We start from the raw sequence: 16131 nt of genomic DNA, 5'->3' as shown, positions 1-16131 counted from the left end.
AAACTAAAAAGAAATAATAAACAAATTTATTATCGTTATAAGAGGAAAATGAAAAAACAACCTGAAATTATATGAAAACTACATAACAATAAACAACTGACAACAACAAAATAAATATTTGAAAACCAAAAATAAAAATTAAATAAATAAATATTATTGTGTCCTCCTGTACCTTATGTGGAACAACAACTACATACATATAAGCATGCATGTATTTTGAAGACAACAATATCACAACAACAATAATAATGAGACAGTGAAGCCTTTTTATAGACCTTGCCGAAATGTTACGAAACAATTAAAGAATGTTATCCAGTGTTGTAATGAAAGAATAATATATATACAAATACTATATTTAAACTATGTAGTTGAAAAGCGTCATTTATCTCATCGCATATATAGAACTCCAAACGTATTTATAAACATTATATAACTATACAAACTATATTTCCTATTTACATGTAATTTCTTATTTTATTATTTTCTATTATTATTATTATATATTGACTATATTATTTTTAATTTATATTAAAATCTATAAATATAATAAATTAGTTTATTTATGTGAAAAATGTAACTATATAGAGAGAAAATGGTAAAAGTAGAATATATGAGAGGTTATGTAGGAGATTTTTAAATAAATACAAATAAAAGTAAAATATGTTTGTGTGTTTTTATTTTTTTATTTAAAGGCTTACCAGGCGTGGCTTTTTTGATATTACACTATTTCAAGGTCTATTACAGGCGTGGATTAAAAAAAAACTTTTTTCAAACACCAGTATGGATATTTTAAAACCAGTGAGCGGTATCGTATGGTCGGCCACGTCCGACTATACTGCTACACCACTACCACGGAACTGTAACTTTCTGCGGATTTTTATTCCAAGTCTGGGCAATATTTAGTGATTGCCCGATTTGAGGTCAACAGCAGCCCTTCCTTACACTGATATATTTTCTGAATATTACTAATATTCAGTACAGTCCCTCTAATTACTCGCCCATATTCCCTTCACAGTGGGTGTGTGGTGATGTTTGGATTATAATTGTTGCCTATAGACCGACTCGAAAAAAACAGAAACAAATTAGTTTTCGGTCCACTTCATCCCAAAATTATTATCTGATCATCACCGAAAATTATAGGCGTTGTCCTTGGCCATAACTGGAACCTCATGAAACATATCCAAGCGATCAGCGCTATATTTCCGCCTTCCAGAGTGGTAATGTGTTACTAATTAATATCTGAATACTTAGGCACCTGTAAATATTTAAGTGAAACTCTCACATCTGAGTACATACGACCATATGATTGGTATCAGTTTAAAGGTTAACCAATCCTCTTGGATATACCACCAACTTCTCGGGTCTATGTCCTTCAGGATTAAATATATGCGCTAAAGAATACACATTTTGTAATTTTTCACACAAAAGTCAGTGTCCATTTGACCCGCTAAATATTGGCCGATCTTTATCAAAACAGGCATGCTTATTCTTTGGCCCGATCCCCTTCTCCATGTAAAATTTCACGATGTTCGGGTCATAATTGCGGCCTCTGGAGCGACCAGAAAATCCGATAAAAATTTAGTATTTGGTCAATTTCATCCCCTACATATTAACCGATGTTTAGCAGAAACGATAGGTGTCTTCATTAGCCAGATTTTTTTAAAAGAATATGTTTTGAACCCTCACTAATGACGTGGAATTTTTAAAAGATTTTTTTTTCATGCATCACTACAGGCGTGGATTTTTTAAAGAATATTTTTCCAAGCATCACTGTTGGCGTGTTTAAAAAAATATATATATTGTTTCAAGCCTTGCTAAAAGTCTTCATGCAAACATTGCACATCGGAATATTTTTTCCAAACTTAAATCAAATTCGAAGATGGGGAATATCCGTGCACTTCTTCTGGCACCTCCCACACAAAATGGTCAACAGTTTAGTTTTGCAATATCATGCGAACGGACTATCTGGACTATCCACTATATTGTTGGTAGATAGGACTTATCGGAACATTGCTTTGGGTAACTTTCCCACCAAAGCCAATAATTTCGAAGATGGGACCCATTTGGTACCTTCCAGCACGAAGGCCTGTGTTTTGAATATGTGTTATGGATTGCGTAAAGAATATTTTTCCAAGGCCTCTTATAGGCTTGATTTTTTTACAGGTGTGATTTTAAGAATATTTCTAGGGGTACAATAGACATTTTTTAAAGATCTATAGTTGTATATGAACCGATTTTCAATTGCGTTTGTCCTTCGGCCAACTAAAGCTTTACCAAATTTCAATACATCCGGATCATAAATGTACCTTGTTTACAGTGAATCTAAATATATCCTCTAACAAAACTATTGGTCTATATCGTTTCTTTTTGCACATGACACACATATGTACCAAGACATAACATCGTGTACCCTGTACCATTATAGAAATATATCAAACTGCCTGCCAGTATTAGTGGTGACATCTGTTGTAAAATCGGCATTTTATGATTTTGACATCGCTACGACGAAGCTTCCTTAATTAAAGTTTTATAAGCTTTGTGACGTTAAGAGCTTACATATAGCAGTTGTGGTGTACATATATTTAATTGTCTATGACAATCATACATATTGAAAAGCCCATGGAGATGCAATGAGTAAAAGCTTTTCACAGAGGTCGTTGTTTGTCTAAATAATCCAACACATTTAATATGAGGGACCATTTACACTGTGCGACAAAATCGAGGGGTGGTGGAAATATCACGAAAGTCAAATTATCCATAAGTTATGTTTTTGTATACCCTTCATGATACTGTGATACAGGTATTATGTTTTTGTGCGCATGTTTGTAACAGGCAAAAGAAAATCAGATAGACACATGGTTCTTTTTGAGAATACACATTAAATCAACCCGTCCGTCTGTCTGGGAAAAATCGGTTCAGATTTAAATATATCACCCATATATATATATATATATATTCGTCGGATTTAATGTAAATGTTGCAACAAAGTCCTTATATTTGCACGAACTGCGAAGTTCCGTGAAAATCGGTTTAGATTTAGATATAGCTCCCATATAGGTAATTAGTGCGTTTTCTATAAATTTGTCCCATGGTCGGCAAGCGACTCTAAATCTACAGAAAAACATGAATGACACGCTATTGTAGGGATATATATGTAAAATATACCCACACTGGTAAGGGGTATCCTATTGTACGCTATGCTAAATTTCATGCAAATCGAAGGATATATAGGGGCTTTGCAGCACCATTTACATAAAATCGGAGGAAAGTATATTTGGGACCTATACCGAAATCTGAACCGATTTTCCCGAAACTTACCCCTTATCATTCTTGATTAAATTCAGTACGCTAAACCAAATTTCGTACAAATCGAAAGTTATATAAAGACTTTGTTGCACAATTTACATAAAATCGTACGAAAATATATTTGGGAGCTATATGTAAATTTGAACCGATTTCCACGTATTCAGCACGCCGTGCCAAATTTCGTGAAAATTGGAGGATATATAGGGAGTTTGGTGCACTATATATTAAATAGAACGAAAATATATATGGGAGCTATATCAAAATCTGAACCGATTTTTGAGAATTTCCAGACATATTTTTCCAGACTTAATTCAATACGCTGTGGCAAATTTCTATGCTTAATTCAATACATGGTGCCAAATTCCGTGCAAATGGAAAAATACAAAGGGTCTTTGGTGCACTATATACCTTAAATCGGACGAAAGTATATATAGGTGCTATACCGAAATCTGAACCGATTTTCCCGAAACTTACCGATCATGATTCATGACTCAATTCAGTAAGCTATGCCAAATTTCGTGCAAATCGAATGAAATTTAGGGACTTTGGTGTACCATTTACCTTAAATCGGACCAAAATATATGTGAGAGCTATATCTAAATCTGAACCAATTGACTGACTTTGGTACACCATTTACATAAAAATGGATGAAATATATATCTGAACCGAGTTTCCCCAATTTCTATAGGTTCAAACAAATGAGCTGTATCAAATTTCATTCAAATCGGATTATAAATGCGACGTGTACATTGCTTACATTTTAACAGCATCAGATTTAACAGTAACAGACGGACGGACATGCATAAATCGACTCAGAGAGTGATTCTACGAATATTCTCAAAAGGAACCATGTGTCTACGTCGTTTCCTTTTGCATGTTACAAACATATGCACAAAGACATAATACACTGTACCACAGTGTGGTGAAGGGTATAAATAGCCCCCACACCAATATCCCGTTTAATTATCCGTATGATTCATTCATTCCGGATTCATTGGCTACATAGTCCCCATACAAAAGTCACACGTCATTCTCGGTATGTTAAAGGTCCTAGCCCTAAATTTTAATATGAATAATTTTTTCTAATTGTTTTTCTACAAAATATTTTATTTGCATTTACAAGTTCAACATTAAAAACATAGAAATATCAGGTCAAGAATTTAAGTGGGACCCTTAACATTAACATATCCTACATCGTTTTCCTGTTACAATACTGCTTGGAAATTCAAAATATATATTTATATTACACAATCAAAACTATTAATAAATTTCAAAACTTTATCGAGCATGACACATACATACATCCTCGAACATTGACTGAAATTTTCATTTGCATAAAAAAGTTTTTTACTGAAGAGGCTAGGAATTATTAAAGGATAAGTGTGAAAATGTCAATCATTTGTGTTGTGTCAATGACAACATTTGAACTTACTGCCGTTAGCTGGTTCTGCTATTCGCATGGCTTTGCAAAAGCGTTCTTTACTTTTGTCAAGGATATCTTTGGCAAATAACGGTACAAGTATTCCATTTGGAATGTTTATTTATAGCTATCGATTATGTGCTCGAATAGAATGGCGCAAAAAGATGTGGCTTATGGTTTTAACGAGTGAATAGCAGTGGATCTGGAGTAGCTGTAGTAGGAGGAAGTGGTGGCAGTAGTGGCAGAAACACCAGCAGCTTTACCGATAATCGTGATTATTACCTTTCTAGAATCGCAAATTTGCCATTTGGTTCTGGCAGTGTCATCTTTATTTTATTGAGGACACGTGCTACGCTGAATTTTTGCTGCTTTCAAAGCAGCAGCTGTGGAATTGTGTTAGCTCTTCAATCGCTTTATGTGCGAATGTGTGCCTTGATGGGTGGTATGGGGTGTATAAATTAATTCATTATCTAGTTGTCGCTACAAGGATCCATGACTGACTGCATGACAGAACGACAAGCGAACAAGCTGGCAGCCAAGCCAGCAAGAAAGCGGGCATGAAATGAACACGAAACTGTCACTATGGTAAACCCATATCATGCCGTTATGAGTGTGTGTGTGTATTTGAGAATCTGTGTGTTTGTGTGTGTGCTTTGCGAAGTAGTTATGTTAAACCCACTACATTCATTCATATATTCTGTATGCATATCAGGCTCTACATATAATCGATAGATATTACCAAATCGATAATAATGCAATTATATTGTAGAAGGAGATGGTAAAAATATGGTTCAATGTGTGTGTGTGTGTATTACATATTTTGTACGCTTAATTTTGGTGTAATATGAAATTATGATAAATGATGTGTTAATTGCTTGTTGGTGGAATAAATATATTTGGTAAATAATTTATTTATAATTAATATAAACGATTTAATAGGTGGGTAGGGATTTAATAGGGTGGCAATAAATGTGCCAGGAATCGATCGGTGGAGGGTATATTAATTTAGTTTACCTATATAGTGTATATATTCTTGATCAGCGTAAAATTCTATGACGATTTAAGGGTTCGTCCTTGGGGGTTTTGGAATTTGCCACACCGAGAAAGGGACCACGGAACAAACATTTCTCTTCTCACGATAATCGGTCAATATTTAGAGGGCCAAATGGACCAAGACTTTTGTGTGAAAGGTGGTAAAAGTTGAATTCCAAGGGGTCTGAAGGACATAGATCGGGTGTTCGTGTCCGTTGAATGGTGGAGATGGGAAGATGTTGCTGGCTAGCATCTACTGACAATTTGCCTATCCGTTGGAACTATATTTAAGGTATATGGATACGGTACTGCTCCTCTAGAGTAGTTGTACAGACGCATCGCAACCTCCTTGCTGTGGTTCTCCAAGATGATCAGGTCAACATTTGGTCACCTGAATCGCTTCCGATGAGCGGGTACTGAGCGTTTCAGGGGTTCGTTTTACCCAGCTTTTGGGAAAGTACCCGAAATCGTGGATTTTTTTGAGCCAAATTTTGGCCGCCTATGTAAAGTTGCTCGCCAGTTAATGAGAGGTTAGGGTAAATTCTCAAAATAGGGGTACCTTTGTATGGGGGCTATCAGAAAACATGGACCTAAATCTATAAATATTTGCTTGGCTATTTGGCACCCATAGTGAACACGATTTGACAAACAACTGACAATTTGATCGGGTGTATAATAGACAAAAAATACCTTAAATCGGGAGGTACTGTTATAAGGGAGGCTGTATTAATACAAAAACCCAAGGACCCCATTTTCCCTAACAATATTATTATACCCTTCACCACACTGTGGTACAGGGTATTATGTCTTTGTGCATATGTTTGTAACAGGCAAAAGGAAACGAGATAGACACATGGTTTCTTATGAGAATATGTATAGTATCACTTTCTGAGTCGATTTGTCTGTTCGTCTGTTGATGTTAAATTGTAAACAAAGTACAGGTCGCATTTTTAATCCGATTTGGATGAAATTTGGCACAAGTCACTTATTTGGCCCATGGAACCCTATTGAAATTGGGAAAAATCGGTTCAGATTTAGATATAGCTCCCATATATATTCGTCCGTTTTAAGGTAAATGGGGCACCAAAGTCCCTCTATATCTTTCGATTTGCATGAAATTTGGCATAGAGTACTGAATTAGGCGCAGAGTGATGTGTGCCAAGTTTCGAGAAAATCGGTTCGGATTTAGATATAACTCCCATATATAGTTTCGTCCGATTTAAGGAAAATGGTGCACCAAAGATTTGCACGGAATTTGGCATAAAGTATTGAATTAGTTCAAGAATTACGTGTGCCAAGTTTCGAGAAAATTGGTTCAGATTTATATATAGCTCCCATATATATTTTCGTCCGATTTAAAGTAAATGGGTCTCCAAAGTCCCTATATATCTTTCGATTTGCACGAAATTTGACATAGGGCACTGAATTGGGTTCAGGCGCAGCGAAAATACGAATTTCTCGCTGCTTCGAACGTAAAACCAGTAAGGAAAGTAGTAAAGTCGGTCGGGGCCGACTATATGATACCCTTCACCACTGTGGGTATATTAAACAGATGCAGCCTAACCGAACATTATCTAAATGTGAACCGACTTAGGTCAATCCATAAACACGAACTCGGTCGGAAATATATATGGACAAAATCTGAACTTTTACAAAACGCAATTACGTCGTTCTATGCTCAATGTTATGCATTGTTCAAAATTTCATGTCAAAATTACAAACATGGGGAGTTTTAAGGAGTTTACTTAAAATTGGATGAAAAAAGATATGGAAGCTATATCTAAATCTGAACCGGTTTTCAAGAAATTTTACACACATCATTCTAGATTCAATCCAGTACGCTATGCCAAATTTCGTACAAATCGACAGATATTTAGGGGCATATATATGGGAGCCATATCTAAATCTAAACCGATTTTCAAGAAATTGTAGACACATCATTCTAGACTCAATCCAGTACGCTATGCCAAATCTTGTTCACACCGAAAGATATATAGGGACTTTGGTATACCAATTACATTAAATCCGTTGAAAATATATATGGGAGGTATATCTAAACCTAAACCGATTTTCACGAAACTTATCGCACATCATTTTAGACCCAATATAGTATGCTGTGCCAAAATTGGTGCAAATCAAGTGATTTTCAGGGATTTTGGTGCACCATTTGCCTAAAATCGGGCGAAACTATATATGGGAGCTATATCTAAATATGAACCGATTTTCACGAAACTTAGCACACATCATTCTAGACCTAGTTCACTAGGTTATACCAAATTTCGTGCAAATCGAAACATATATAGGGACTTTGGTAGCCCATTTACCTTAAATCGGACGAAAATATATATGGGAGCTATATCTAAAACTGAACCGATTTTTCCCATTTTCAATAGGGTTCGTCCTTGGGCCAAACAAATGAGCTGTGCCAAAGTTCATCCAATTCGGATCATAAATGCGACCTGTACTTTGTTTACAATTTAACATGGACAGACGGACGGACGGACATGCATAAATCGACTCAAAAAGTGATTCTATGCATATTCTCAAAAGGAACCTTGGGTATATCTCGATTATTTTTGCCTGTTACAAACATATGCACAAAGACATAATACCCTGTACCACAGTGTGGTGAAGGGTATAAAAAGACGAGCTGTCTAGGAGTAAAGTAGCCAATTGTAGGAGATTTGTGTGGGACAATGGTGTTGATCCGTGGCTGATTCGTGTGTGCCAGCATGTTAGGTCAAAAAGACGGTTTGACCAACAGTGTTTGCGTGGCAGCTCTACAACAATCACCTCAGGGTGGGAGGGAGAGCGTAGGGCTTTTGTTGGGAATCTTTTTTCCGGATTAGGAGACTCCATCATTTCCTCCAGTTGTTGATGAAATGAGGAAGCCTCCGGGTTTTGGATCGTATAGAAGTTGTGAACATTGTCTGCCGGGATAGAGGTAGAAACTCGCCAGAATGAATGGTATTACTGAAAGGATGGTGCTTGGAAGTGTGCCCCAGTTGTTGTGTTACTTAAGTCGTCTGATCGGGTGAGGAGTGATCCTCGTTGGTATCGGGACATAAGGTTTCGTCCACTTCTTGGAAAAGTTCCGTAGAGGATTATGGTGGCACTGCTTAGGGGAATGCTACACCGAAGCCACGTCCTTGTATCAGTTCGGTTTTACCGAGGGTAGATGCCAACTTTATGCATTTTTATACCCTACACAACTATGTTGTCAGGTAAATATTGGTCCTATACCCATCTATAAGTATACCGATCGTCACACCTCGACGAGCTGAGTCGATCTAGACATATGTGTCCGTCCGTCCGTCTGTTCATTATAATTTGTAAACACGATATAGGCCACAGTTAGGCCGCAATTATGGCATAAACACCGCGAATTTTTGCATGGAGAAGGGGATCGTGCCAAAGAATAAGCATGCCGGTTTGGATAAAGATCGGTCAATATTTAGCGGGTCAGATGGACCCTGACTTTTGTGTGAAAAATTACAAAATTGTTTTTCTATAGCGTATATATTTACCACTGAAGGACATAGACCCGAGCAGTTGATTGTATATCCAAGAGGAGTGTTTGACCTTTAAATTGATACCAATTATATTGTCGTAGGTACTCGGATGCGGGAGTTACACTTAAATGTTTACAGATGCTTACGTATTCATATATTATTTAGTAACCTATTACCACACTGGAAGGCGGAAATATAGCGTTGATCGCTTTGAAAGTTCCATGAGGTTCCAGTTATGGTCAAGAACAACGCCTAAAATGTTAGGTAATGATCAGATAATATTTTTCGGATGAAGAGGACCGAAAAGCCGAACATCACAACACAATCCACGGTGAAGGGAATCTGGACAAGTAATTAGAGGTGCACACAGTCAAAAGTGTACAAATATCGCAAAATATTGCCCAATCTCAGAATAAAGAACCACAGAAAGTTAGATTTTCATGGAAGTTGTGTAGGGTATCGTATGGTCGGCCCCGTCCGACTATACTGCTCCGCTCACTGGTTTACTTTATCGTTTCCAACATTTACTTTGATGTCTGTTGTTGTTTTTAAACATGTACAACTTTCTTTAACAAAGAAAACATATTTGAAGGACAATGTTATACTTTTTAACATTTTTTTGTAATGTTACGAATTGTACAATGTTTTACATTATATACATTTTCACTTTTACCTTCACCTGGTCTACATAAAACTAGGGCAACATTTTGAATGTAAGTAAACATATCAAACATACAACATGTATCTAGGAAACCCAACATTCCGGCATAAGACAACAGTGAGAGTAAAACTTTCAATTTCAACTCGACGGCATGTTCGCGCTGCCCACATTCCACTAATAATATGTGGTGAATTTCTGGTAAAATGTGAATGAATTGTTTTCTGTTTGGTTTCATGAATATAACTCCGAATAGCCGGCAAGCGGCGCATGTGTTGAATGGTGAATTTCAATTGCAATTGGCCCGTTGTTGTTGTTTTTGTTTTCTGCCTTGTTGGGAAGATAAAATGTTTTGATATTCGCCAACAAAGGACGATGGTAGTTTCAGGCAGTGCGTCGTATTGTTAACAAGCATTCTACGGTGCTAAAAGCAAACACGATACAAAATCTATCTATGCAGTGCAGTGGTATAAGGATAAAGGATAACAAATTGTACAACACACACACACATACATACACTAAAATAAAATAAATGAGCAATACATTTATCATCATAACATCAAATTAATGAGCAACAAATTTAAATTTTGAATCAAAAAGGGATAAATTGTAACAGAAATGTGTGTGTATGCGTGTAAGCCCAAGGAGATGGGGGAGAATTTTCAAAACGAAAGAAAGTGTCAGTGCTAATTAAATGTATAATGCGAGATAATTAATAATAAACGGAAAAATGTGGAATTGAAATTGAAAAAATAAAATAATTAATGAATGAAATTAATAAACAAATAATATTGAGTGTAAAATAAAATAATTAATAAAAAATAATATTGAGTGTAAAATAAAATAAAATAAAATAAAAAAATATATATTATAATAAAATAAAAATATATATGTTTATATATTGCACTGCAATCAAAAATTACAAAACAACGAAATATAATACAATTTTATTATAAAAAAATTATAAATAGATAATATCAAAAATAATAAATAATCTAAAAATATTTTTTATAAGAAAATATTAAAAATCATTTAAAACGTTTCAAACTCAAATGTAAAATTACGAGTGAAATGTAAGTGAATTCTGAATTGAAAATTTGTAAAATAAAATAATAATTAATAAATTAACAAATAGATATGGAAAATTTGAAATAAAATTATATATAAAGAAAATGTATTAAATACATCAAATTACAAATTGTTCGGTAAAAAATGCAAAAAACATAAAATGTTTCGAATATTTCAAATATTTTTGAAGAAAATATTGTGTGAAAATATAATTTAAAATTAAACGCAGTTGTTTAATCTAAGCAATGAAAACAAAGCGCTATCTGTATTGTAAGCAGTTCGGGATTTCAGTGATTGAATATCGTTAAAAATATATACGGTTCATATTCCATTATCGTGACTATAATGCCGATCTGAAAGCCCAACATCATAAATAAGGAAAAAAGTGAAATAATAGATATCTCTGCCAATAACCGGAATACAGTGAGGATTTTTTTGGATTGAAGAATACAATTTGTCATGTTTGTGAATGTATTTTACACAGTATATGGAATAAGGTGCTTTGGGTCCAGCCAATTTATTGCTTTGTCACTTTGTATTTTGGTACATTTTTGGCCAAAAATTATAAACTACATTACCTTGGATATATACAAGGCGTGGCCTTAAGGTTGGTTTTTTTTTTAAACCTGCAGTAATATTCAACCATACAACACATGTCATTATACCCTACACAACTATACAGGGTGAGATGAGAAAACTGCAACCTACTTCAGACTGCTGTCATTTCTAAGCCACTCGTCCGAAAGCCGTTAAATTTTTTCCAGTGACAGCTCATTATATTGTTCGCAAGCGTACAAAAGCATTTTAGTAAGAATTTTCCAGAAAAAAGTTATTCGTGATAGAACAGAAAGAAAATAGACTGAAAAGTGCTAAAGAGCATGGCCGAAAGTGGTGAACTGCCGAATTTGGTTTTCTTCGATGAGAAAACATTCGTTGTCCAGCAGTTTGTAAATAAACGAAATTATCGTGTTTACTTGCCAAAGAAGTCAGCTGAAATGTGAACCTTCGGTTGGCCACCAAAACTCAAGCGCCGGCCATGGTGATGGTGTGGGCCGCCATAACAGCCGATGGTAGCTCTTCGCTCGTGTTAATCAAATATCATCAGAATAAATGCTGAATATTATCGCGAAAATATTCTGGAGGGTGTATTAAAGCCTTGGGCACGCAAACATTTTGGCCGCAGACCTTGGACCCAAGAATGGTTACAAAATGAGGTTCCTCGCTTAATTTCCAGCGCACAATGACCACCAACATCTCCTGATACCAATCCGCTGGACTATTGTGTCTGGGGTATTTTTATTTTGGAAAGGTTGGCATTAAAAAATACCACCTCAAGCAAGGGCTTCGCCGAGAATGGGCCAAAATACCGCAAAGCAAAAGTCGGGCAGCGTGTGATGGTTTCATTGGCCGTTTGAAGGCTATAATTCGCGCCAAAAAGTTACCAATACTTATTCCAAAATATGACGCTGTTGCCGACATTTTTGCTTTCATTCAATAATATTAAAAAAAAAGTAAAAATTATGGCGCTTGAATTTGTTGCAGTTTTTTATCTCACCCTGTTTTTTATCACTCAAGAGTTTGTAACACCGCGAAATATTAACCGATCGTCGTATTTCGACTAGCTGAGCCGATCAAGACATTTGTGCTCGTCCGTCCATTTGTCCATTATAATTTGTGAACATGTTACAGGCCACAGTTGGGACGGTTTCTGGTCAAAGAAGACCCCTATAGTTTTATACCCTCAACCATAGTATATTAATTTTGTGTTTCCGTTTGTAACTCATCGAAATAATCATTTCTGATCGTATAAAGACTATGGGTTCTTGATCAACGTAAAATTGCATGACGGTTAGCCATGTCCATCTGTCTGATGCAATCACTCTAGCCTCTAAACGAATTGAGATAGATCACCAAAATTTAGCATGTAACATAGTTATCAAAGTATTTTGTCTGCAGGCAGGTCAAGTTCGAAGACGGGCTATATCGGCCCATGTTTAGACATAGTTCCCATATAAGGGTACCCCCTAATGTTTGGTATTTTGGGATTCTTGAGCGCGTTTTCTGAATTCTGAATTTGCTGAAATTAGATACATTGGGTTCTTATTGGGTACCAAATGCCCCTACTAAAAATTATAACTATATGTCCAATATTTCTGTTAGCCCCCATATAACGGTACCCCCCAATTTTCAGTATTTTGGGGATTTTGTGCGTATTTTTGGACTGAGTTTGGTGTTATTTAGAACTTTGAATTCTTATTGGGTAGTAAATCTCTCCACTAAAATGTATAAATATAGGTCAATTTTTTCGGATAGTCCCCATATAAGAGTACCCTCAAATTTTGGTATTTTGGGGTTCTTGAACACGTTTTCCACCGAATTCGCTTTAATTTGGTATTTTATAGTCGTATATGGTAAAAAATCTACCTGCCAAAAATTATTCATATCCTTCACTATACTGTGTTACAGGGTATTATGTCTTTGTGCATATGTTTGTAACAGGAAAAAGGAATCGAATTAGACCTATGGTTCCTTTTGAACATATGCATAGAATCACTTTATGAGTCGATTTATGTCTGTCCGTCCATTCATGTACAACATCAAATTTATATAACAATAGCTGACGTTGATGTAGATGTACCCTCCGCTGCTCCCGCTGTTGGTGGCGCCATGGACATTAATGAAGCTTTGCAAGAAGTCTTGAAGAAGTCCCTCATTACTGATGTTCTTGCTCATGGTATTCACCAAGCCTGCAATGCTTTAGACAAGCTTTAAGCTGTTTTGTCGGTATTTTGATGTTTTTTGTACGTTTTTAACCGAATTCGCTGTAATTTGATATTTTATAGTCGTATATGGTAAAAAATATCCCTCCCAAAAATTAATAATATTCGCCCACTTTTAGGGGTAGTCCCATATAATCCCCTTTTTTATACCCTTCACCACTTTATGTCTGTTCGTCCGTTCATGTATTTTTGTGTGCAAAGTACAGATCGCATTTATGATCCGATTTGTATGAAATTTGGCACATGTCACTTAGTTGGCACAAGGATGAACCCTATTGAAATTCGGTTCAAAATTAGATATGTCCGATTTTAGGTAAATGGAGCACGATACTGCCAATATTGGTCCGATAGGGATATAATTTTGCACAGAGTACTGAAATGGGTCCAGATTGTTGTATGCGAAGTTCAGATTTAGATATAGCTCCCATATATAGTTTCGTCCGATTTTATGTAAATGGTGCACCATACTGTCAATGTTTGCCGGATTGGGACGAAATTTTGCATAGGGTATTGAAGTCACTTCAGGTTGACATCCATAATGAAATTACTGCAGGTTGATGTCCGTGAAGTTTTGTTGAAATCGGTTCATATATATTTCATCAAATGGAGGAACCTATGTCTCTTCGTTATATATGAAATATGACATAGCGTGTTGGATTGATGACGTTTCAGGTTTAGATATAGCTTCCATATGTATTTCCATCCCATTTCATAAATTTCAGATTTGTCTGGGTATCCATTTCAATGGTCCTCCAAAGATGCTAAGCCTATTCCATCTAAAGAATATTGTATATATGAGGGTATCTTGTATTTACCCAAAGTGGTGAAGGGTATCATATAACCGGCCCGTCCGAATTTTGAACTTTCCTTACTAGTTTTATTTTAAAATATTTATCTGATTTGTTCCGTGTGTTGGTGTTAACCCCATATAGGCGTATTCTGCTATAGTATGTCGGATATCCTTACTTGAAATTTGTCAGTTTTTAAGCTACAAAGTATGGAATTCTAAGACGATTTTGTCGTCTGTTGTAATCATTCCGCCTTTAAGGATAATGGGATAAAAAACTATAACTATAAAAAAATATAACTATGGTTTCGAAATTGAGCTATATTGAGCTCATATAATAACCCCAAATATTCGCTATCTCTTAGCTATGTAATCAATATTTGTCGCCCTTTAGTCATATTAGCCTCATATTATTTCCGTATGCGGTGTGATATTTCGTGCCAATGGAACAAAAGTTTGATATTTTGTGCACAGTTTGCATTCTATGTTTAATTTGAAACGCTGTGCAGAATTTTTTTGCACAGATCTTTGTCCAATTGAGAAGTGACTCTCCACAGCGAAATTCTACGACTGTTGCTACTGCTTAGAAATCGCTTTTATTATATGAATATCTCGCTAAAAAATATAGAAAATCTAATCCACAAAGACCTACAAATATTTATTTTCACCTCATTGATTTTTATCTGTGTGTGTATTTTTATTTCTAGTGAAAAAAAAAAAAATAAGTTAAATAAAAAATCAAGTTTTAAATTTCAACACCAACACGTACGATAAAAGTTTCAAGACAAAAATCTTTCCTCCCCAAAGGAAGAAGAGAATAATATAATAAAAGGAATAATTCAAGAATCTTACAAAGCGCCATGAATGAAAAATCAAACGAAGAATGTATGGTAAAGTTCAAGCACGTTTCACCAAAAAGAATAACAAAATAAAGAAAATCAAAGCGAAGCAATGAAAGAAATGAAATCCAATTCACACTCAAAGATGTTGAAACAGCGAAACTGTGAACTCGATATGAAAATTCCAAGAATCGCAAGTGACTAAAAGAGCATCATCGTAGCAACGAGAAAACGAAAACGGAAGTGAAATCGAAAAAAGAAATATATAAAAAATCCACCACAACAACAACTACACAAAGAATACCTTCAATATGACCATTACCAATCAAGAATACAGTGATCTAATCAATTACTTTACAGTGCACAATGTTACAAATCACATCATATCATTGGCTCTGACGGTCAATGAAACCATGACGGCCGCCAGCCGAGATACAACACCAACAACTGGTATAAGCCTGGAACAATCATGGGATATAATGGATAGCTTAAATAATAGCAATTCAACGATTATATCCTCCACGTCATCATCATCATCGCCGTCATCGACAATACCATTTATGCACTCTCATGGCGATAACGCTACATTATTACAATTTGCCAGCAATGACACCCTGCTACTGCTGCTAACCAATCAAACCAGCGTACGCCACGAGAAACGTTCACGTAGCAGCAGTACGGAAATACCAATTTGGTTAATACCCTGCTATAGCATCATTTTCATCTTTG

This window comes from Musca vetustissima, unplaced genomic scaffold (assembly GCF_032173495.1).
Source record: "Musca vetustissima isolate MV318-11 ecotype Yass unplaced genomic scaffold, APGP_CSIRO_Mvet_v1 utg12681, whole genome shotgun sequence".
Lineage (NCBI taxonomy): Eukaryota > Metazoa > Arthropoda > Insecta > Diptera > Muscidae > Musca > Musca vetustissima.
Note: the sequence above shows the minus strand (reverse complement) of the source record.